The sequence below is a fragment of the Pan paniscus genome, chromosome 5 (assembly GCF_029289425.2).
Source record: "Pan paniscus chromosome 5, NHGRI_mPanPan1-v2.0_pri, whole genome shotgun sequence".
In the NCBI taxonomy this organism is placed as follows: Eukaryota; Metazoa; Chordata; class Mammalia; order Primates; family Hominidae; genus Pan; species Pan paniscus.
Window position 1 is genome coordinate 5,642,557 of NC_073254.2, and position 26,792 is coordinate 5,669,348.

The following is a 26,792-nucleotide window of genomic DNA, read 5'->3' on the forward strand; positions in this document are numbered from 1 at the left end:
GAATTATCTACACCGCTATCTCTATGAACTTAGAAATATCTACACCGCCATCTCTATAAACATGGAAATATCTACACCGCCATCTGCATAAACATGGAAATATCTACATCGCCATCTGTATACACATGGAAATATGTACACAGCCATCTGTATGAACATGGAAATACCTACACCGCTATCTGTATAAATATGGAAATACCTACACTGCCATCTGTATGAACACTGAAATATCTACACCGCTATCTGTATAAAGATGGAAATATCTACACCGCTATCTTTATAAACATATAAATATCTACACTGCTATCTGAATAAACCTGGAAATATCTACAACACTATCTGTGTAAATATGGAAATATCTACACCGCTATCTGTGTAAACATGGTAATATGTACACCGCAATCTGTGTAAAGATGGAAATATCTACACCGCAATCTGTGCAAAGATGTAAATATCTAAACCGCTATCTCTGTAAACATGGAAATATCTACACTGCTATCTCTATAAACATGAAAATATCTACAATGCTATCTGTATAAACATGAAAATATCTACACCACGATCTGTATAAACATGGAAATATCTAAACCGCTATCTGTATAAACATGGAAATATCTACAACACTAACAGTGTTAACATGGAAATAAATAGACCGCTCTCTGTGGAAACATGGAAATATGTACACAGCTATCTGTGTAAAGATGGAAATATCTACAGCACAATCTGTACAAATATGGAAATATCTACACAGCTCTCTCTGTAAACATGGAAATATCTAAACCGCTGTCTGTATAAACATGGAAATATCTACAACGTTATCTGTATAAATATGGAAATATCTACACCACGATCTCTATAAACATGGAAATATCTACACTGCTCTCTGTATAAACATGGAAATATCTACACCGTTATCTTTATAAACTTGGAAATATATACACCGCCATGTGTATAAACATGGAAATATTTCCACCAGTATCTATAAAAACATGGAAATATCTCCACCGCTATCTGAATAAACATGGAAATATCTGCAACGCTATATTTATAAACATGGAAATATCTACACGGCTATCTGTATAAACATGGAAATATCTACAACACTATCTGTGTTAACGGAAATATTTTCACCGCTATCTGTGTAAACATGGAAATATGTACACCGCTATCTGTGTAAAGATTGAAATATCTGCACCGCAATCTTTGCAAATATGGAAATATCTACACCGCTATCTCTGAAGTCTTGGAAATAGCTGCACCGCTATCTGTATAAACATGGAAATATCTACACCGCTATCTGTATAAACATGGAAATACCTACACCAAGATCTGCATAAACATGGAAACAGCCACACCGCTATCTGCATAAACATGGAAATACCTACACTGCCATCTATAAAAACATGAAAATATCTACACAGTCATCTGTATAAACATGGAAATATCTACACCTCCATCTGTATAAACATGGAAATATCTACACTGCAATCTGTATACACATGGAAACATCTACACAGCCATCTGTATAAACATGGAAATATCTACACCGCTATCTCTATAAACATGGAATTACCTACCCCACAATCTGTATAAACTTGGATATATATACACCGCTCTCTGTATAAACATGGAAATATCTATTCCGGTATCTTTATAAACTTGGAAATATCTACACCGCAATCTGTATAAACATGGAAATATCTCCAGCGCTATCTCTATGAACATGGAAATAACTACACCGCTAACTGTATAAACACGGAAATATCTACAACACTATCTGTGTAAACATGGAAATATCGACACCACTCTCTGTATAAATATGGAAATATCTACACTACTATCTGTATAAACATGGAAATATCTACATCGCTATCTGTATAAACATGAATATATCTGCAGCGCTATCTCTATAAACATGGAAATATCTACACCGCTACCTGTATAAACATGGAAATATCCACAACACTATCTGTTTAAACATGGAAATATCTACACAGCTGTCTGTGTAAACATGGAAATATGTTCACCGCTCTCTGTGTAAAGATGGAAATATCTACAATGCAATCTGTGCAAATATGGAAATATCTACACCGCTATTTCTGTGAACATGGAAATCTCTCCACCGCTATCTGCATAAACATGGAAATATCAACACAGCTATCTTTATAAATATGGAAATATCTACACTGCTATCTCTATGAACATGGAAATGTCTACACCACTATCTGTATAAACATGGAAATATCTACATGGCTATCTCTATAAACATGGAAATATCTTCACCGATATCTCTATCAACATGGAAATATCTACACCGCTACCTGTAAAAACATGGAAATATCTACACCGCCATCTGTAAAAACATGAAAATATCTACACCGCTATCTGTATAATCATGGAAATATCTACACCACTATATTTATAAACATGGAAATAACTACACCTCTATCTATATAAACATGGAATTATCTACAACACTAGCTGTTTTAACATGGAAATATCTACACCGCTATCTGTGTAAACATGGAAATATGTACACCGCAATCTGTGTAACGATGGAAATAACTACACCGCAATCTGTGCAAATATGGAAATATCAACAACGCTCTCTCCGTAAAGATGGAAATATCTACACCGCTATCTGTATAAACATGGAAATATCTACACCGCTATCTGTAAAAACATGGAAATATCAACTCCGCTATTGGTGTAAACATGGAAATATATACACCGCAATCTGTATAAATATGAAAATATCTTCACCGCTATCTCTATAAACATGGAAATGTCTACATCACTATCTGAATAAAGATGGAAATATCTACACAGTCATCTGTATAAACATGGAAATTCCTACACCTCCATCTGTATAAACATAGAAATATCTACACTGCCATCTGTATAAACATGGAAATATCTAGACAGACATCTGTATAAACATTTAAATATCTACACCGCTATCTGTATAAACAGGGAAATACCTACACTGCAATCTGCATATACATGGAAATATCTACACCGACATCTGTAAAAACATGAAAATATCTACACAGTCATCTGTATAAACATGGAAATATCTACACCTCCATCTGTATAAACATGGAATATCTACACAGCCATCTGTATAAACATGGAAATATCTACACAGCCATCTGTATAAGCATGGAAATATCTACACCGCTATCTCTATAAACATGGAATTACCTACCCAACAATCTGTATAAACTTGGAAATATATACACCGCTCTCTGTATAAACATGGAATTATCTATACCGGTATCATTATAAACTTGGAAATATCTACACCGCCATCTGTATAAACATGGAAATATCTCCAGCGCTATCTCTATGAACATGGAAATATCTACACCGCTACCTGTATAAACACGGAAATATCTACAACGCTATCTGTGTAAACATGGAAATATCGACACCACTCTCTGTATAAATATGGAAATATCTACACTACTATCTGTATAAACATGGAAATATCTACATCGCTATCTGTATAAACATGAATATATCTGCAGCGCTATCTCTATAAACATGGAAATATCTACACCGCTACCTGTATAAACATGGAAATATCTACAACACTATCTGTTTAAACATGGAAATATCTACACAGCTGTCTGTGTAAACATGGAAATATGTTCACCGCTCTCTGTGTAAAGATGGAAATATCTACAATGCAATCTGTGCAAATATGGAAATATCTACACCGCTATTTCTGTGAACATGGAAATCTCTCCACCGCTATCTGCATAAACATGGAAATATCAACACAGCTAACTGTATAAATATGGAAATATCTACACTGCTATCTCTATGAACATGGAAATGTCTACACCACTATCTGTATAAACATGGAAATATCTACATGGCTATCTCTATAAACATGGAAATATCTTCACCGATATCTCTATCAACATGGAAATATCTACACCGCTACCTGTAAAAACATGGAAATATCTACACCGCCATCTGTAAAAACATGAAAATATCTACACCGCTATCTGTATAATCATGGAAATATCTACACCACTATATTTATAAACATGGAAATAACTACACCGCTATCTATATAAACATGGAAATATCTACAACACTAGCTGTTTTAACATGGAAATATCTACACCGCTATCTGTGTAAACATGGAAATATGTACACCGCAATCTGTGTAACGATGGAAATAACTACACCGCAATCTGTGCAAATATGGAAATATCAACAACGCTCTCTCTGTAAAGATGGAAATATCTACACCGCTATCTGTATAAACATGGAAATATCTACACCGCTATCTGTAAAAACATGGAAATATCAACTCCGCTATTGGTGTAAACATGGAAATATATACACCGCAATCTGTATAAATATGAAAATATCTTCACCGCTATCTCTATAAACATGGAAATGTCTACATCACTATCTGAATAAAGATGGAAATATCTACACAGTCATCTGTATAAACATGGAAATTCCTACACCTCCATCTGTATAAACATAGAAATATCTACACTGCCATCTGTATAAACATGGAAATATCTAGACAGCCATCTGTATAAACATTTAAATATCTACACCGCTATCTGTATAAACAGGGAAATACCTACACTGCAATCTGCATATACATGGAAATATCTACACCGACATCTGTAAAAACATGAAAATATCTACACAGTCATCTGTATAAACATGGAAATATCTACACCGCTATCTCCATAAACATGGAAATATTTACACCGCTATCTCTATAAACATATTAGTAACTACACCGCAATCTCTATAATCATGGAAATATCTACACCGCCATCTGCATAAACATGGAAATATCTCCACCGCCATCTGCATAAAAATGGAAATATCTACACCACAATTTGTATAAACATTTAAAAATCTACAAAACTATCTGTTTAAACATGGAAATATCTACACAGCTGTATGTGTAAACATGGAAATATGTACACCGCTATCTGTGTGAAGATGGATATATCTACACCGTTATCTGTGCAAATATGGAAATATCTGCACCTCTATCTCTGTAAATATGGAAATACCTACACCGCTATCTGTATAAACATGGAAATATCTACATGGCTATCTCTATAAACATGGAATTATCTACAACCCCATCTGTATAAATAAGGAAAAACCGACACAGACCTCTGTATAAACATGGAAATATCTCCACCGCGATCTGTATAAACATGGATATATCAACACCGCTATCTGTATAAACATGGGAATATCTACACCACTATCTGTATAAACATGGAAATATCTACACCGCTATCAGTATAAATAAGGAAATATCTACACCGGTATCTGTATAAACATGGAAATGTCTACACCACTATCTGTATAAACATGGAAATATCTACATGGCTATCTCTATAAACATGGAAGTATCTACAACGCCATCTGTATAAATATGGAAAAACCGACACTGTCAACTGTATAAACATGGAAATATCTACCCAGTCATCTGTATATACTTAGAAATATCTACACCACAATCTCTATAAACATGGAAATATCCACACTGCCATGTGTATACACATGGAAATGTCTACACAGCCATCAGTATAAACTTGGAAACATCTGCACCGCTATCTGAGTACACATGGAAATACCTACACCGCTATCTCTATAAACATGGAAAAATCTACACTGCTATCTGTATAAACATGGAAATATCTACACCACTATCTGCATAAACATGGAAATACCTACACTACAATCTTTATAAACATGGAAATATCTACACCGCGAGCTGAATAAACATGGAAATGTCTACACCGCTATGTGTATAAACATGGAAATATCAGCACCACTATCTGTATAAACAAGGAGATATCTACACCGCTATCTGAATAAACATGGAAATATCTACACCACTATCTCTATAAACATGGAAATACCAACACCACCATCTCAATAAACATGGAATTATCTACACCGCTATCTCTATGAACTTAGAAATATCTACACCGCCATCTCTATAAACATGGAAATATCTACACCGCCATCTGCATAAACATGGAAATATCTACATCGCCATCTGTATACACATGGAAATATGTACACAGCCATCTGTATGAACATGGAAATACCTACACCGCTATCTGTATAAATATGGAAATACCTACACTGCCATCTGTATGAACACTGAAATATCTACACCGCTATCTGTATAAAGATGGAAATATCTACACCGCTATCTTTATAAACATATAAATATCTACACTGCTATCTGAATAAACCTGGAAATATCTACAACACTATCTGTGTAAATATGGAAATATCTACACCGCTATCTGTGTAAACATGGTAATATGTACACCGCAATCTGTGTAAAGATGGAAATATCTACACCGCAATCTGTGCAAAGATGTAAATATCTAAACCGCTATCTCTGTAAACATGGAAATATCTACACTGCTATCTCTATAAACATGAAAATATCTACAATGCTATCTGTATAAACATGAAAATATCTACACCACGATCTGTATAAACATGGAAATATCTAAACCGCTATCTGTATAAACATGGAAATATCTACAACACTAACAGTGTTAACATGGAAATAAATAGACCGCTCTCTGTGGAAACATGGAAATATGTACACAGCTACCTGTGTAAAGATGGAAATATCTACAGCACAATCTGTACAAATATGGAAATATCTACACCGCTCTCTCTGTAAACATGGAAATATCTAAACCGCTGTCTGTATAAACATGGAAATATCTACAACGTTATCTGTATAAATATGGAAATATCTACACCACGATCTCTATAAACATGGAAATATCTACACTGCTCTCTGTATAAACATGGAAATATCTACACCGTTATCTTTATAAACTTGGAAATATATACACCGCCATGTGTATAAACATGGAAATATTTCCACCAGTATCTATAAAAACATGGAAATATCTCCACCGCTATCTGAATAAACATGGAAATATCTGCAACGCTATATTTATAAACATGGAAATATCTACACGGCTATCTGTATAAACATGGAAATATCTACAACACTATCTGTGTTAACATGGAAATATTTTCACCGCTATCTGTGTAAACATGGAAATATGTACACCGCTATCTGTGTAAAGATTGAAATATCTGCACCGCAATCTTTGCAAATATGGAAATATCTACACCGCTATCTCTGAAGTCTTGGAAATAGCTGCACCGCTATCTGTATAAACATGGAAATATCTACACTGCTATCTGTATAAACATGGAAATATCTACACCAGGATCTGCATATACATGGAAACAGCCACACCGCTATCTGCATAAACATGGAAATACCTACACTGCCATCTATAAAAACATGAAAATATCTACACAGTCATCTGTATAAACATGGAAATATCTACACCTCCATCTGTATAAACATGGAAATATCTACACTGCAATCTGTATACACATGGAAACACCTACACAGCCATCTGTATAAACATGGAAATATCTACACCGCTATCTCTATAAACATGGAATTACCTACCCCACAATCTGTATAAACTTGGAAATATATACACCGCTCTCTGTATAAACATGGAAATATCTATTCCGGTATCTTTATAAACTTGGAAATATCTACACCGCAATCTGTATAAACATGGAAATATCTCCAGCGCTATCTCTATGAACATGGAAATAACTACACCGCTAACTGTATAAACACGGAAATATCTACAACACTATCTGTGTAAACATGGAAATATCGACACCACTCTCTGTATAAATATGGAAATATCTACATCGCTATCTGTATAAACATGAATATATCTGCAGCGCTATCTCTATAAACATGGAAATATCTACACCGCTACCTGTATAAACATGGAAATATCTACAACACTATCTGTTTAAACATGGAAATATCTACACAGCTGTCTGTGTAAACATGGAAATATGTTCACCGCTCTCTGTGTAAAGATGGAAATATCTACAATGCAATCTGTGCAAATATGGAAATATCTACACCGCTATTTCTGTGAACATGGAAATCTCTCCACCGCTATCTGCATAAACATGGAAATATCAACACAGCTATCTGTATAAATATGGAAATATCTACACTGCTATCTCTATGAACATGGAAATGTCTACACCACTATCTGTATAAACATGGAAATATCTACATGGCTATCTCTATAAACATGGAAATATCTTCACCGATATCTCTATCAACATGGAAATATCTACACCGCTACCTGTAAAAACATGGAAATATCTACACCGCCATCTGTAAAAACATGAAAATATCTACTCCGCTATCTGTATAATCATGGAAATATCTACACCACTATATTTATAAACATGGAAATAACTACACCTCTATCTATATAAACATGGAATTATCTACAACACTAGCTGTTTTAACATGGAAATATCTACACCGCTATCTGTGTAAACATGGAAATATGTACACCGCAATCTGTGTAACGATGGAAATAACTACACCGCAATCTGTGCAAATATGGAAATATCAACAACGCTCTCTCCGTAAAGATGGAAATATCTACACCGCTATCTGTATAAACATGGAAATATCTACACCGCTATCTGTAAAAACATGGAAATATCAACTCCGCTATTGGTGTAAACATGGAAATATATACACCGCAATCTGTATAAATATGAAAATATCTTCACCGCTATCTCTATAAACATGGAAATGTCTACATCACTATCTGAATAAAGATGGAAATATCTACACAGTCATCTGTATAAACATGGAAATTCCTACACCTCCATCTGTATAAACATAGAAATATCTACACTGCCATCTGTATAAACATGGAAATATCTAGACAGCCATCTGTATAAACATTTAAATATCTACACCGCTATCTGTATAAACAGGGAAATACCTACACTGCAATCTGCATATACATGGAAATATCTACACCGACATCTGTAAAAACATGAAAATATCTACACAGTCATCTGTATAAACATGGAAATATCTACACCTCCATCTGTATAAACATGGAAAATCTACACAGCCATCTGTATAAACATGGAAATATCTACACAGCCATCTGTATAAACATGGAAATATCTACACCGCTATCTCTATAAACATGGAATTACCTACCCAACAATCTGTATAAACTTGGAAATATATACACCGCTCTCTGTATAAACATGGAAATATCTATACCGGTATCTTTATAAACTTGGAAATATCTACACCGCCATCTGTATAAACATGGAAATATCTCCAGCGCTATCTCTATGAACATGGAAATATCTACACCGCTACCTGTATAAACACGGAAATATCTACAACACTATCTGTGTAAACATGGAAATATCGACACCACTCTCTGTATAAATATGGAAATATCTACACTACTATCTGTATAAACATGGAAATATCTACATCGCTATCTGTATAAACATGAATATATCTGCAGCGCTATCTCTATAAACATGGAAATATCTACACCGCTACCTGTATAAACATGGAAATATCTACAACACTATCTGTTTAAACATGGAAATATCTACACAGCTGTCTGTGTAAACATGGAAATATGTTCACCGCTCTCTGTGTAAAGATGGAAATATCCACAATGCAATCTGTGCAAATATGGAAATATCTACACCGCTATTTCTGTGAACATGGAAATCTCTCCACCGCTATCTGCATAAACATGGAAATATCAACACAGCTAACTGTATAAATATGGAAATATCTACACTGCTATCTCTATGAACATGGAAATGTCTACACCACTATCTGTATAAACATGGAAATATCTACATGGCTATCTCTATAAACATGGAAATATCTTCACCGATATCTCTATCAACATGGAAATATCTACACCGCTACCTGTAAAAACATGGAAATATCTACACCGCCATCTGTAAAAACATGAAAATATCTACACCGCTATCTGTATAATCATGGAAATATCTACACCACTATATTTATAAACATGGAAATAACTACACCGCTATCTATATAAACATGGAATTATCTACAACACTAGCTGTTTTAACATGGAAATATCTACACCGCTATCTGTGTAAACATGGAAATATGTACACCGCAATCTGTGTAACGATGGAAATAACTACACCGCAATCTGTGCAAATATGGAAATATCAACAACGCTCTCTCTGTAAAGATGGAAATATCTACACCGCTATCTGTATAAACATGGAAATATCTACACCGCTATCTGTAAAAACATGGAAATATCAACTCCGCTATTGGTGTAAACATGGAAATATATACACCGCAATCTGTATAAATATGAAAATATCTTCACCGCTATCTCTATAAACATGGAAATGTCTACATCACTATCTGAATAAAGATGGAAATATCTACACAGTCATCTGTATAAACATGGAAATTCCTACACCTCCATCTGTATAAACATAGAAATATCTACACTGCCATCTGTATAAACATGGAAATATCTAGACAGCCATCTGTATAAACATTTAAATATCTACACCGCTATCTGTATAAACAGGGAAATACCTACACTGCAATCTGCATATACATGGAAATATCTACACCGACATCTGTAAAAACATGAAAATATCTACACAGTCATCTGTATAAACATGGAAATATCTACACCTCCATCTGTATAAACATGGAATATCTACACAGCCATCTGTATAAACATGGAAATATCTACACCGCTATCTGTATAAACAGGGAAATACCTACACTGCAATCTGCATATTCATGGAAATATCTACACCGCCATCAGCAAAAACATGAAAATATCTCCACAGCCATCTGTATAAACATGGAAATATCTACACTGCTATCTCTATAAATGTGGAAATACCAACACCGCAATCTGTATAAACATGGAAATAACTACACAACCATCTGCATAAACATGGAACTAACTACAACGCTATCTGTATAAACTTGGAAATATGTGCACCGCCATCTGCATAAAGATGGAAATATCTCCACTGCTATCTGTATAAATATGGAAATATCTCCACCTCTATCTATATAAACATGGAAATATCTACACCGATATCTCTATAAACATGGAAATATCTACACCGTCATCTGTACAAACATGTAAATGTCTACGCCGCTATCTGTATAAACATGGAAATATCTACATCGCTATCTGTATAAACATGGAAATATCTCCACCGATATCTCTATAAACATTGAAATATCTACACCGCAATCATTGTAAACATGGAAATATCTACACCGCTATCTGTATAAACATGGAAATATCTACAACACTATCTGTGTAAACATCAAAATATCTACACAGCTATGTGTGTAAACATGGAAATATGTACACCGCTATCTTTGTAAGGATGGAAATATGTACACTGCGATCTGTGCAAATATGGAAGTATCTACACTGCTATCTCTGTGAACATGGAAATATCTACACTGCTATCTGTATAAACATGGAAATATCTACAATGTTATCTGTATAAAGATGGAAATATCTACACTGCTATCTGTATAAATATGGAAACATCTACACCGCTATCTCTATAAACATCGAAATGCCTACACAGATATCTGTATAAACATGAAAATATCTACATGGCTATGTCTATAAAGATGGAAATATCTACACCGCCATCTGCATAAAGATGGAAATACCTACACAGTCCTCTGTATAAACGTTGAAATATCTACACCACTATCTGTATAAACATGGTAATATCTACACTGCCATCTGTATAAACATGGAAATATCCACACAGCCATCTGTATAAACATAGAAATATCTACACAGGCATCTCTATAAACATGGAAATATCTACACCGCTGTCTGCATAAACATGGAAATAACCAGACCGCTATCTGTATAAACATGGAAATATATACACCGCCATCTGTAAAAACATGGAAATATCTCCACAGTCATCTGTATAAATATGGAAATATCTACACAGACATCTGTATAAACATAGATATATCCACACATACATCTCTATAAACATGGAAATATCTTCACTGCCATCTGTATAAACATGTAAATATCTACACTGCCATCTGTATAAACATGAAAATATCTACACAGCTGTCTATATAAACAAGGAAACACCAACACCGCAATCTGTATGAATATGGAAATATCTACACCTTTATCTATATAAACATGGAAACATCTACACCGATTTCTGTATAAATATGGAAATATCTACACAGGTATCTCTATATACATGGAATTATCTACACCGCTATCTGTATAAACATGGAAATAACTACACCGCCATCTGTATAAACCTGGAAATATCTACACCGCTATCTGTATAAACATGGAAATATCTACACCGCTATCTCTAAAAACATGGAAAATTCTACAAAGCTATCAGTATAAACATGGAAATATCTACATGGCTATGTCTATACACATGGAAATATCTACAACGCCATCTGTATAAACATGAAAATACCTACACAGCCATCAGTATAAACATGGAAATATCTACACCGCTATCTCTATAAACATGGAAATACCTACACCGCAATCTGTATAAACATAGAAATATCTACACCGCTATCTGTATAAACATGGAAATATCTACAACGCTATGTTTATAAACTTGGAAATATCTACACAGCCATCTGTATACACATAGAAATATCTCCACCACTATCTGTATAACTATTGAAATATCTCCAAAGCTATCGGTATAAACATGTAAATATCTACACCGCTATCTGTATAAACATGGACATATCTACACTGCTATCTCTATAAACATGGAAATACCTACACTGCAATCTGTATATACATGGCAATATCTACACCGCTATCTGTATAAACATGGAAATATCTACACCGCTATCTGTAACCTTGGAAATATCTACACTGCTATCTGTATAAATATGGAAATATCTACACCGCTATCTCTATAAATATTGTAATGCCTACAACGCTATCTGTATAAACATGGAAATATCTACATGGCTATGTCTATAAAGATGGAAATATCTACACCGCCATCTGCATAAAGATGGAAATAGCCACACCGCTATCTGTATAAACATGGAAATATCTACACCGCCATCTGTAAAAACATGGAAATATCTACACAGCCATATTTATAAACATGGAAATATCTACACAGCCATCTCTATAAACATGGACATATCTACACCGCTATCTGTATGAACATGGAAATAGCCACACCGCTATATGTATAAACATGGAAATAACTACACCGCCATCTGTAAAAACATGGAAATATCTACACAGTCATCTGTATAAACATGGAAATACCTACACTGCCATCTGTATAAACATGGAAATATCTACACAGCTATCTATATAAACAAGGAAATTCCTACTCCGCAATCTGTATATACATGGAAATATTTACACCGTTATCTGTATAAACATGGAAATTTCTACACTGCTATCTGTATAAATATGGAAATATCTACACCGATATCTGTATAAATATGGAAATATCTACACGGCCATCTGTATAATCCTGCAAATATCTACACCGCAAACTGTACAAACATGGTAATAACTACACTACTATCTGTATAAACATAGAAATATCTACACCGCTATCTGTATAGACTTGGAAATATCTACACCGCCATCTGCATAAAGATGGAAATATATCCACCGCTATCTGTATAAACATGGAAATATCTACACCGCTATCTGTATAAACATGGAAATATCTACATCGCAATATGTATAAACATGGATATATCTCCACCGCTATCTCTATAAACATGGATATATCTACACCGCTATCTTTATAAACATGAAAATATCTACACCGATCTCTGTATAAACATGGAAATATCTACACCGCTATCTGTATAAACATGGAAACATCTACACCGCAATTTGTATAAACATGGAAATATATACACCGCTATCAGTATAAACATGTAAATATCAACACCGCTATCTGAATAAAGTTGGAAATGTCTACACTGCCATTTGAATAAACATGGAATTACTTCCCCCGCTCTATATATACATGAAAATATCTCCACCGCTATCTGTATAAATATGGAAATATGTACACCGCTATCTGTATAAACATGGAAATATCTGCACCGCTATCTGCATAAACATGGAAATACCTACACTGCCATCTGTATAAAAATGTAAATGACTACACCGCAAGCTGTATAAACGTGGAAATATCTACACTGCTATCTGTATAAACATGCAAATATCTACACCGCAATCTGCATATATATGGAAATATCTACAACGCTATCTCTGTAAACATGGAAATATCTACACTGCTATCTGTATAAACATGGAAATATCTACATGGCTATTTCTATAAACATGGAAATGTCTACTCCGCCATCTGTGTAAACATGGAAATACCTACAGAGTCATCTGTATAAACATGGAAATATCTACACCACTATCTGTATAAACTTGGAAATATCTACACTGCCATCAATATAAACATGGAAATATCTACACTGCCATCTGTATAAACGTGGAAATATCTACACAGCCATCTCTATAAACATTGAAACATCTACACCGCTATCTCTATAAACTTGGAAATAGCCACACAGCTATCTGTATAAACATGGAAATATGTAAACAGCCATCTGTAAAAACATGGAAATATCTCCACAGTCATCTGTAAAAACATAGAAATATCTACACCTCCATCTGTATAAACATGGAAATATCTACACTGCAATCTGTATAAACTTGGAAATAACTACACAGCCATTTGTATAAACATTTAAATATCTATATCGCTATCTCTATCAACATGGAAACGACTACAACGCAATCTGTATAAACATGGAAGTATCTACACAACTCTCTCTATAAATATGGAAATACCTACACCGCCATCTCTATAAACATGGAACTATCTGCACCGCTATCTCTATAAACATAGAAATATCTACACCGCCATCTCTATAAACATGGAAGTATCTAAACCGCCATCTGCATAAACATGGAGATATTTACACTGCGATCTCTATAAACATGGATATATCTACACCGCCATCTGTAAAAAATAGAAATATCTACAATGCCATCTGTAGAAAGATGGAAATATCTACACGGTGATCTGTATAAACATAGGAATATCTACACCGCTATCTGTATAAACATGGAAATATCTACACCGCTATCTGAACAAAGTTGGAAATATCTACACTGCCATTTGTATAAACATGGAAATATCTCCACCGCTATCTGTATAAACATGGAAATATGTACACCGCTATCTGTATAAACTTCGAAACATCTACAGCGCTATCTGTATAAACATGGAAATATCTACACCGCTATCTGAATAAACATGGAAATATGTACATCGCTATCTGTATAAACATGGAAATACCTCGACCGCTATCTCTATTAACATGGAAATATCTACACCGCTATCTTTATAAACATGGAAATATCTACGGCGATATCTGTATATACATGGAAATAACTACAAAACTATGTGTGTTAACATGGAAATATCTACACAGCTATCTGTGTAAGCATGGAAATATGTACATGGCTATCTATAAAAACATGGAAATACCTACACCGCAATCTGTATAAACATGGAAATAACTACAGAGTCATCTGTAAACATGGAAATATCTAAACAATCCTCTGTATAAACATGAAAATATCTTCACTGCCATGTGTATAAACATGGAATTATCTACAAAGCCATCTATGTGAACATGGAAATATCTACACCGCTATCTGTATGAACATGGAAATATCTACACCGCTATCTCTACAAACATGGAAATATCTACACCGCTATCTGTATAAACATGGAAATATCAACACCACTATCAGTATAAACATGTAAATATCTTCACTGCCATCTGTATAAAGATGGAATTAGCCACAACGCTCTCTGTATATCCATGGAAATATCTACACCGCCATCTGAATAAACATGGAAACATCTACACAACTTTATATACAAATATGGAAATATCTACACCGCTATCTCTATAAATATGTAAACATCTACACTGCCATCTTCATCAACATGGAAATATCTACACCGCTATCTCTATAAACATGGAAATATCTACACCGCCATCTGTAGAAACATGGAAATACCTACATAGTCATCTGTATAAACATGGAAAATCTACAACACCATCTCTATATACATGGAAATATCTACACTGCCGTCTGTATAAACATGGAAATATCTACACAGCCATCTGTATAAACATGGAAATATCTTCACCAATATCGGAATAAACATGGAAAAATCTACACTGCCGTCTGTATAAACATGGAAATAGCTACACAGCGATCTTTATAAACATGGAAATATCTATACTGCAATCTGTATACACATGGAAATAGCCACACCGCTATCTGTATAAACATGGAAATATCTACACCGCCATCTGTAAAAATATATAAATATCTACAGAGTCATCTGTATAAACATAAAAATATCTACACCTCCATCTGTATAAACATGGAAATATCTACACTGTCATCTGTATACACATGGAAATATCTACACAGCCATCTGTATAAACGTGGAAATATCTACACCGATATCTCTGTAAACATGGAAATACCTACACCGCAAACTGTATAAAAATGGAAGTATCTACAAAGCTATCTGTACAAACCTGGAAATATCTACACCGCTATCTGTATAAACTTGGAAATATCTTCACCGCTATCTCTATAAACATGGAAATATCTACACCGCCATCTGTATAAACATGGAAATATCTACACAGACATCTGTATACACATGGAAATATCTACACCACTATGTGTATAAACATGGAAATATCTACACTGCCATCTGTATAAACTTGGAAATATCTACACAGCCATCTCTATAAACATGGAAATATCTACTCTGATATCTGTATAAACCTGGAAATACCGTGACCACCCTCTGTAAAAACAGGGAAATATCTACACAGTCAACTGTATAAACAGGGAAATATCTACACCACCATTTTATAAACATGGAAATATCTACACTGCCATCTGTATACTCACGGAAAAATCAACACTGCCCTTTGTAGAAACATGGAATTATCTACACCGCTACCTCTATAAAAATGGAAATATCTACACCGCAATCTGTATCAACATGGAAATATCTACACCACTATCTCTATAAACATGGAAATATCTACACCACTATCTGTATAAACCTGGAAATATCTACACCGCCATCTGTATAAACATGGAATTATCCACAAAGCTATCTGTATAAACATGGAAATATCTACAACACTGTCTGTGTAAACATGGAAATATCTACACAGCTATCTGTGTAAAGATGGAAATATGTACACCGCCATCTGTGTGAAGAAGGATATATCTACACCGCATTCTGTGCAAATATGGAAATACATACACTGCTGTCAGTATAAACGTGGAAATATCTACACCGCCATCTGTTTAAACATGGAAATACCTACACGGTCTTCTGTATAAACTTGGAAATATCTACACCACTATCTGTATAAACATGGAAATATCTACACTGCCATCTGTATAAACATGGAAATATCTACACAGCCATCTGTATAAACATAGAAATATCCACAAAGCCATGTCTATAAACATGGAAATATCTACAGTGCTATCTATATAAACATGGGAATAGCCACACCGCTATCTGTATAAACATGGAAATATCTACACAGTCATCTGTATACACATGGAAATATCTACACCGCTATGTGTATAAAGATGGAAATATCTACACTACCATCTGTATAAACTTGGAAATATCTACGCAGCCATCTGTATAAACATGGAAGTATCTCCACCGGTATCTGTATAAACATGGAAATATCTACATCACTATCTGTATAAACATGGAAATATCTACACCGCTATCTGTGTAAACATGGAAATATCTACACCGCTATCTGTATAAACATGGAAATATCCACACCGCTATCTGCATAAATATGGCAATATCTTCACCGCTATCTGTATAAACATGGAAATATCTACACCGCTATCTGTATAAACATGGCAATATCTTCACCGCTATCTGTATAAACATGGAAGTATCTACACCGCTATCTTTATAAACATGGAAATATCTACACCGCTATCTGTATAAACATGGAAATATCTACCCCGCTATCTGTATTAACTTGGAAATATCTACACCCCTATCTGTATAAATATGGAAATACCTACACCGCTATCTCTATAAACATGGAAATGTCTTCACCACTATCTGTATTAACATGGAAATATCTACATGGCTATCTCTATAAACATGGAAATATCTACACCACCATCTGTATGAACATGGAAATATCTACACTGTCATCTGTATAAACATGGAAATATCTTCACCAATATCGGAATAAACATGGAAATATCTACACTGCCATCTGTATAAACATGGAAATAGCTACACAGCCATCTTTATAAACATGGAAATATCTATACTGCAATCTGTATAGACATGGAAATAGCCACAACGCTATCTGTATAAACATGGAAATATCTACACCGCCATCTGTAAAAATATAAAAATATCTACAGAGTCATCTGTATAAACATAGAAATATCTACACCTCCATCTGCATAAACATGGAAATATCTACACTGTCATCTCTATACACATGGAAATATCTTCACTGCCATCTGTATAAACTTGGAACTATCTACACCGATATTTCTGTAAGCATGGAAATACCTACACCGAAATCTGTATAAACATGGAATTATCTACACAGCTATCTGTACAAACATGGAAATATCTATACCGCTATCTGTATAAACTTGGAAATATCTTCACCGCTATCTCTATAAACATGGAAATATCTACACCGCCATCTGCATAAACATGGAAATATCTACACAGTCATCTGTATACACATTGAAATATCTACACCGCTATGTGTATAAAGATGGAAATATCTACACTGCCATCTGTATAAACTTGGAAATATCTACACAGCCATCTCTATAAACATGGAAATATCTACTCTGCTATCTGCATAAACATGGAAATACCGAGACCACCCTCTGTAAAAACATGGAAATATCTACACAGTCAACTGTATAAACAGGGAAATATCTACACCACCATTTTATAAACATGGAAATATCTACACTGCCATCTGTATACTCATGGAAATCTCAACACTGCCATCTGTATAAACATGGAAATACCTACACCGCTACCTGCATAAACATGGAAATATCGACACTGCGATCTGTGTAAACTTGGAAATAACTACAACGCTATCTGTATAAACATGGAAATATCTCAACCTCTATATCTATAAACGAGGAAATATCTACACCGCTATCTGTAGAAAGATGGAAATATCTACCCAGCGATCTTTATAAATATGGAAATATCTACACCCCTCACTATATAAACATGGAAATATCTACACAAATATCTGTATAAACATGGAAATATCTACACCACCATCTGTATAAACATGGAAATATATACACCACCATCTCCATAAACGTGGAAATATCTACAAAGCCGTCAGTATAAACATGGAAATATCTACACCGCTATCTGTATAAACATGGAAATATCTACAGTGATGTGACTATAAACATGGAAATACCTACACCGCCATCTCTATAAACATGGAAATATCTACATGGCTATCTCTGTAAACAAGGAAATATCTACACCGCCATCTGTATAAACTTGGAAATAGCTACACAGTCTTCTGTATAAACATGGAAATAACTACACCAACATCTTTATAAACATGGAAATATCTACAATGCCATCTGTATAAACATGGAAATATCTACACAGCCATATCTATAAACATGGAAATATCTACAACGCTATCTGTATAAACATGGAAATATCTACACTAAAACCTGTGTAAACATGGAATTATCTACACCACCATCTTTATAAACGTGGACATATCTACACTGCCATCTGTATACACCTGGAAATATCTACACAGCCATCAATATAAACATGGAAACATCTACACCTCTATCTCTATACACATGGAAACACCTATACCGCTATCTCTTTAAACATGAAAATATCTAAACCGCCATCTCCATAAACATAGAAATATCTACACTGCCATCTGTATACACATGGAAATATCTACACAGCCATCATCATAAACATGGAAACATCTACACCGCTATCTCTATACACATGGAAACAACTATACCGCTATCTCTTTAAACATGAAAATATCTACACCGGCATCTCCATAAACATGGAACTGTCTACACCGCCATCTTTGTAAACATGGAAATATCTACACTGCTATCCATATAAACATGGACATATCTACACTGCCATCTGTATAAAGATGGAAATATCTACACCGCGAGCTGTATAAACATGGAAATATCTACACCGCTATCTGTATAAACATGGAAATATATCCAACACTATCTGTAGAAACATGGAAATATCTACACCGCCATGTGTAAAAACATGGAAATATCTACACAGTCGTTTGTAGAAACATGGAAATATCTACACCTCCATCTGTATAAACATGGAAATATCTACACAGCAATCTGTATAAACATGGAAATATATACAATGCTATCTCTATAAACATGGAAATACCTACACCGCTATCTGTATAAACATGGAATTACCTACACCGCTATCTGTATATACATGGAAATATCAACACCGCTATCTGTATAAACATGGAAATATCTACACCGCCATCTGTATAAACTTGGAAATATCTGCACCGCCATCTCTATAAACATGGAAATATCTCCAACGCTATCTGTATAAACATGGAAATATCTCCATCGCTTTCTGTATAAACATGGAAATATATACAACGCTATCTGTATAAACATGGAAATATCTACAATGCTATCTGTATTAACATGGAAATATCTACACTGACATCTGTATAAACATGGAAATAGCCACACTGCTATCTGTATATACATAGAAATATCTACACTGCCATCTGTATAAACATTTGAACAGCCACACCGCTATATGTATAAACCTGGAAATATCTACACCGACATCTGAATAAACATGGAAATATCTACACCGCTATCTGTATAACTATGGAAATATCTACAACGGTATCTCTATAAACAAGTAAATATCTACACCGCTATCTGCATAAACTTGGAAAAATCTACACCGCCATCTGTATAAACATGGAAATATCCTCACCAATATCTGTATCAACATGGAAATATCTACATCGCTATCTGTATAAACATGGAAATAGCCACACCGCTATCTGTATAAACATGGAAATATCTGCACCGCCATCTGCAAAAACATGGAAATATCTACACAGTCATCTGTATAAACATGGAAATACCTACACCACTGTCTGTATAAACATGGAAACATCTACACTGCCATCTGCATAAACATGGATATATGTACACAGCCATCTCTATAAACATGGAAATATCTTCATCGTTATCTGTATGAACACGGAAATAGCCACACCGCTATCTGTATAAACTTGGAAATATCTAAACCGCCATCTTTAAAAACTTGGAAATATCTACACAGTCATCTGTATATACATGGAAATACCTAAACCTCCATCAGTGTAAACATGGAAATACCTACACTGCCATCTGTATACACATGGAAATATCCACACAGCCATCTTTATAAACATGGAAATATCTTCACCACAATCTCTATAAACATGGAAATATCTACATTGCTATCGGTATAAACCTGGAAATATCTATACTGCCGTCTGTATAAACATGGAAGTAGCCACACCGCTATCTATATAAACATGGAAATATCTACACCACCATCTGAATAAACATTGAAAAATCTACACGGCTATCTGTATAAATATGGAAATATCTACACCGCCATCTCTATAATCATGGAAATACCTCCAACGCTATCTGTATAAACATGGAAATATCTCCACCGCTATCTGTATAAACATGGAAATATCTCCACCGCTATCAGTATGAACATGGAAATATCTACATCGATATCTGTACTAACATGGAAATATCTCCACAGCTATCTCTATAAACATGGAATTATCTACACCGCTATCTGTATTAACATGGAAATATCTCCACCGCAATCAGTACAAACATGGAAATACCTACATCGCTATCTGTATAAACATGTATATATCGACACCGCTATCTGTATAAACATGGTAATATCTACACCGCTATCTGCATAATCATGGAAATATCCACATCGTTATCTGTATAAACATGGAAATATCTCGACCACTGTCTCTATAAACATGGAAATATCTCCACCGCTATCTCCATAAACATGGATATACCTACACCGCTATCTTTATAAACATGGAAATATCTACACCGCTATCTGTATAAACATGGAAATATCTACACTGCAATCTGTATAAACATGGAAACAGCCAGACCGCTATCTGTATAAACATGGAAATATCTACATCGCCATCAGAATAAACATGGAAATATCTACACCGCTATCTGTATAAACTTGGAAATATCTACACTGCCATTTCTATAAACATGGAAATATCTGCAACGCTATCGGTATAAACATGGAAATATCTCCAACACTATCTCTATAAACATGGAAATATCTCCACCGCTATCTGTATAAACATGGAAATATATACACCGCTATCTCTATAAACATGGAAGTATCTACAACGCTATCTGTATTAACATGGAAATACCTACGCTGCCGTCTGCATAAACATGGAAATAGCCACAGCACTATCTGTATAAACATGGAAATATCTACACCAATATCTGAATAAACATGGAAATATCTACACGGCTATCTGTATCAATATGGAAATACCTACACTGCTATCTCTATAAACATAGCAATGTCTACACCGCTATCTGTATAAACATGGAAATAACTACATGGCTATCTTTATAAACATGGAAATATCTACACCACCATCTCTACAAACGTGGAAATACCTACAGAGTCATCTGTATAAACATGGAAATACCTACACCCTTATCTGTATAAACATGGAAATATCTACACTGCCATCTGCATAAACATGGAAATAACTACACCGCTATCTGAATAAACATGGAAATAACTACACCGTTATCTCTATAAACTTGGAAATATCTACACCGCTATCTGCATAAACCTGGATATATCTACACGGCTATCTGTATCAATATGGAAATACCTACACTGCTATCTCTATAAACATAGAAATGTCTACACCGCTATCTGTATAAACATGGAAATAACTACATGGCTATCTTTATAAACATGGAAATATCTACACCGCCATCTCTACAAACGTGGAAATACCTACACAGTCATCTGTATAAACATGGAAATACCTACACCATAATCTGTATAAACATGGAAATATCTACACTGCAATCTGCATAAACATGGAAATAACTACACCATTATCTGTATAAACATTGAAATATCTACACTGCCATCTGCATAAACATGGAAATATCTACACCGCTATCTGTATAAACATGGAAATAACTACACCGTTATCTCTATAAACATGGAAATATCTACACCGCTATCTGCATAAACCTGGATATATCTACACCGCCATCCTTATACACATGGAAATATCCCCTCCGCTATCTGTATAAACATGGAAATATCTCCAACGCTATCTGTATAAACATGGAAATAGCCACACCGCTATCTGTATAAACATGGAAATATCTACACTGCCGTCTGTATACACATGGAAATAGCTACACACCCATCTGTATAAACATGGAAATATCTCCACCGCTATCTGTATAAACATGGAAAAATCTACACCGCTATCTGTATAAACATGGAAATATCTGCACCGCTATTTGTATAAACATGGAAATATCGGCACCGCTATCTGTATAAACATGGAAATATCTACATCGCTATATGTATTAACATGTAAATATCTACACTGCCATCTGTATAAACATGGTAATAACGACACCGCTATCTGTATAAAGATGGAAATATCTACACCACCATCTGAATAAACATGGAAATATCTACACCGCTATCTGTAAAGACATGGAAATATCTACACCGCTATCTGCATAAACTTGGAAATATCTACACTTCAATCTGTATACATATGGAAATATCTAAACCGCCATCTCTACAAACATGGACATATCTACACCGTTATCTGTATAAACATGGAAATATCTACATGGCTATCTCTATATACACGGTAATACCTAGACCGCCATCAGTATAAACATGGAAATACCTACACAGTCATCTGTGTAAACATGGAAATACCTACACTTCCAAATGTATACACATGGAAAAATCTACACAGCCATCTGTATAAACATGGAAATATCTACACCGCTATCTCTATATACATGGAAATAACAACACCACTATCTGTATAAACATGGAAATATCTACACTGCCATCTGTATAAACATGGAAATGTCTACACAGCCATCTCTATAAACATGGAAATATCTACATCGCTATCTGCATAAACATGGAAATAGACACACCGCTATCTGTGAAAACATGGAAATACCTACACCGCAATCTGTAAAAACATGGAAATATCTACACAGTCACCTGTATAAACATGGAAGTTTCTACACTTCCAACTGTATAAACATGGAAATATCTGCACTGACATCTGTATACACATGGAAATATCTACAGAGACATCTGTATAAACCTGATAATATCTACACCGCTATCCCAATGAACATGGAAATACATACACTGCTAACTGTATATACATGGAAATATATACACCGCTATCTGTATAAACATGGAAATATCTACACCGCTATCTGTATAAACTTGGAAATATCTACACTGCCATCTCTATAAACATGGAAATGTATCCACCGCTATATGTATATACATGGAAATATCTCCACCGCTATCTTTATAAACACGGAAATATCTCCACTGCTATCTGTAAACATGGAAATATCTACACCGCTATCTGTATATATATGCAAATATCTACACCGCCATCTCTATAAACCTGGAAATCTCTACACCGCTTTCTGTATAAACATGGAAATATCTACATGGGTATCTCTATATACATGGTTATATCAACACCGCCATCTGTATAAACATGGAAATACCTACACAGTCATCTGTATAAACATGGAAATATCTACACCACTATCTGTATAAACATGGAAATATCTACAATGCCATATGTATACACCTGGAAATATCTACACAGCCATATCTATAAACATGGAAATATCTACACTGCTATCTGTATAAACATGGAAATATCTACACCGCTATCTGTATAAACATGGAAATAACTACACCGATATCTGTATGAAGATGGAAATATCTACACCGCCATGAGTATAGACATGGAAATATCTACACCGTCATCTGTTTAAACTTGGAAATAGCTACACTACAATCTGTATAAACATGGAAAAGTCTACACCACCATCTCTATAAACATGGAAATATCTACACTGCCATCTGTATACACCTGGAAATATCTACAAAGCCATCAGTATAAATATGGAAACATCTACACCTCTATCTATACACATGGAAACACCTATACCGCTATCACTTTAAACATGATAATATCTAAACCGACATCTCCATAAACATGGAAATATCCACACTGCCATCTGTATACACATGGAAATACCTACACAGCCATCACTATAAACATGGAAACATCTACACCACTATCTCTATACACATGGAAACACCTATAACGCTACCTCTTTAAACATGAAAAATCTACACCGCCATCTCCATAAACATGGAACTACCTACACCGCCATGTGTGTGAACATGGAAATATCTACACCACTATCTGTATAAACATGGAAATATCTACACTGCCATCTGCATAATGATGGAAATATCTACACCGAGAGCTGTATAAACATGGAAATATATACACCGCTATCTGTATAAACATGGAAATATCAACACCGCCGTCTGTAAAAAGATGGAAATATCTACACCGCGATCTGTATAAACATGGAAATATCTAAACCGCTATCTGTATAAACATGGAAATATCTGCACCGCTATCTGTATAAACATGGAAATAACTACACCGATATCTGTATAAACATGGAAATATCTACACCATGATCTGTATTAACATGGAAATTTCTAAACCGCTAGCTGTATAAACAAGGAAATATCTGCACCGCTATCTGTATAAACATGGAAATATATACACCGCTAAGTGTATAAATATGGAAATGTCTACACATGGAAATATCTATACCGATATCTCTGTAAATATAGCAATATCTACACCGCCATCTCTATAAACATGGAAATATCTACACCGCCATCTGCATAAACATGGAAATATCTCCACCGCCATCTGTAGAAACATGGAAATATCATCACCGCCGTCTGTAAAAAGATGGAAATATCTACACCGCGATCTGTATAAACATGGAAATAACTACAACGCTACCTGTATAAACATAGAAATAATTACACCAGTATCTGTATAAACATGGAAATATATACACCATGATCTGTATCAACATGGAAATATCTAAACCGCTATCTGTATAAACATGGAAATATCTGCACCGCTATCTGTATACACACGGAAATATCTACAACCGTAAGTGTATAAATATGGAAATGTCTACACCACTATCTCTACATACATGGAAATATCTACACCGCTATCTGTATAAACGTGGAAATATCTGCATGGCTATATCTATAAACATGGAAATACCTACACCGCCATCTGTATAAACTTGGAAATGCCTACACAGTCTTCTGTATAACCATGGAAATATCTACACCACCATCTTTAAAACATGGAGATATTTACACTGCCGTCTGTATAAACGTGGAAATATCTACAC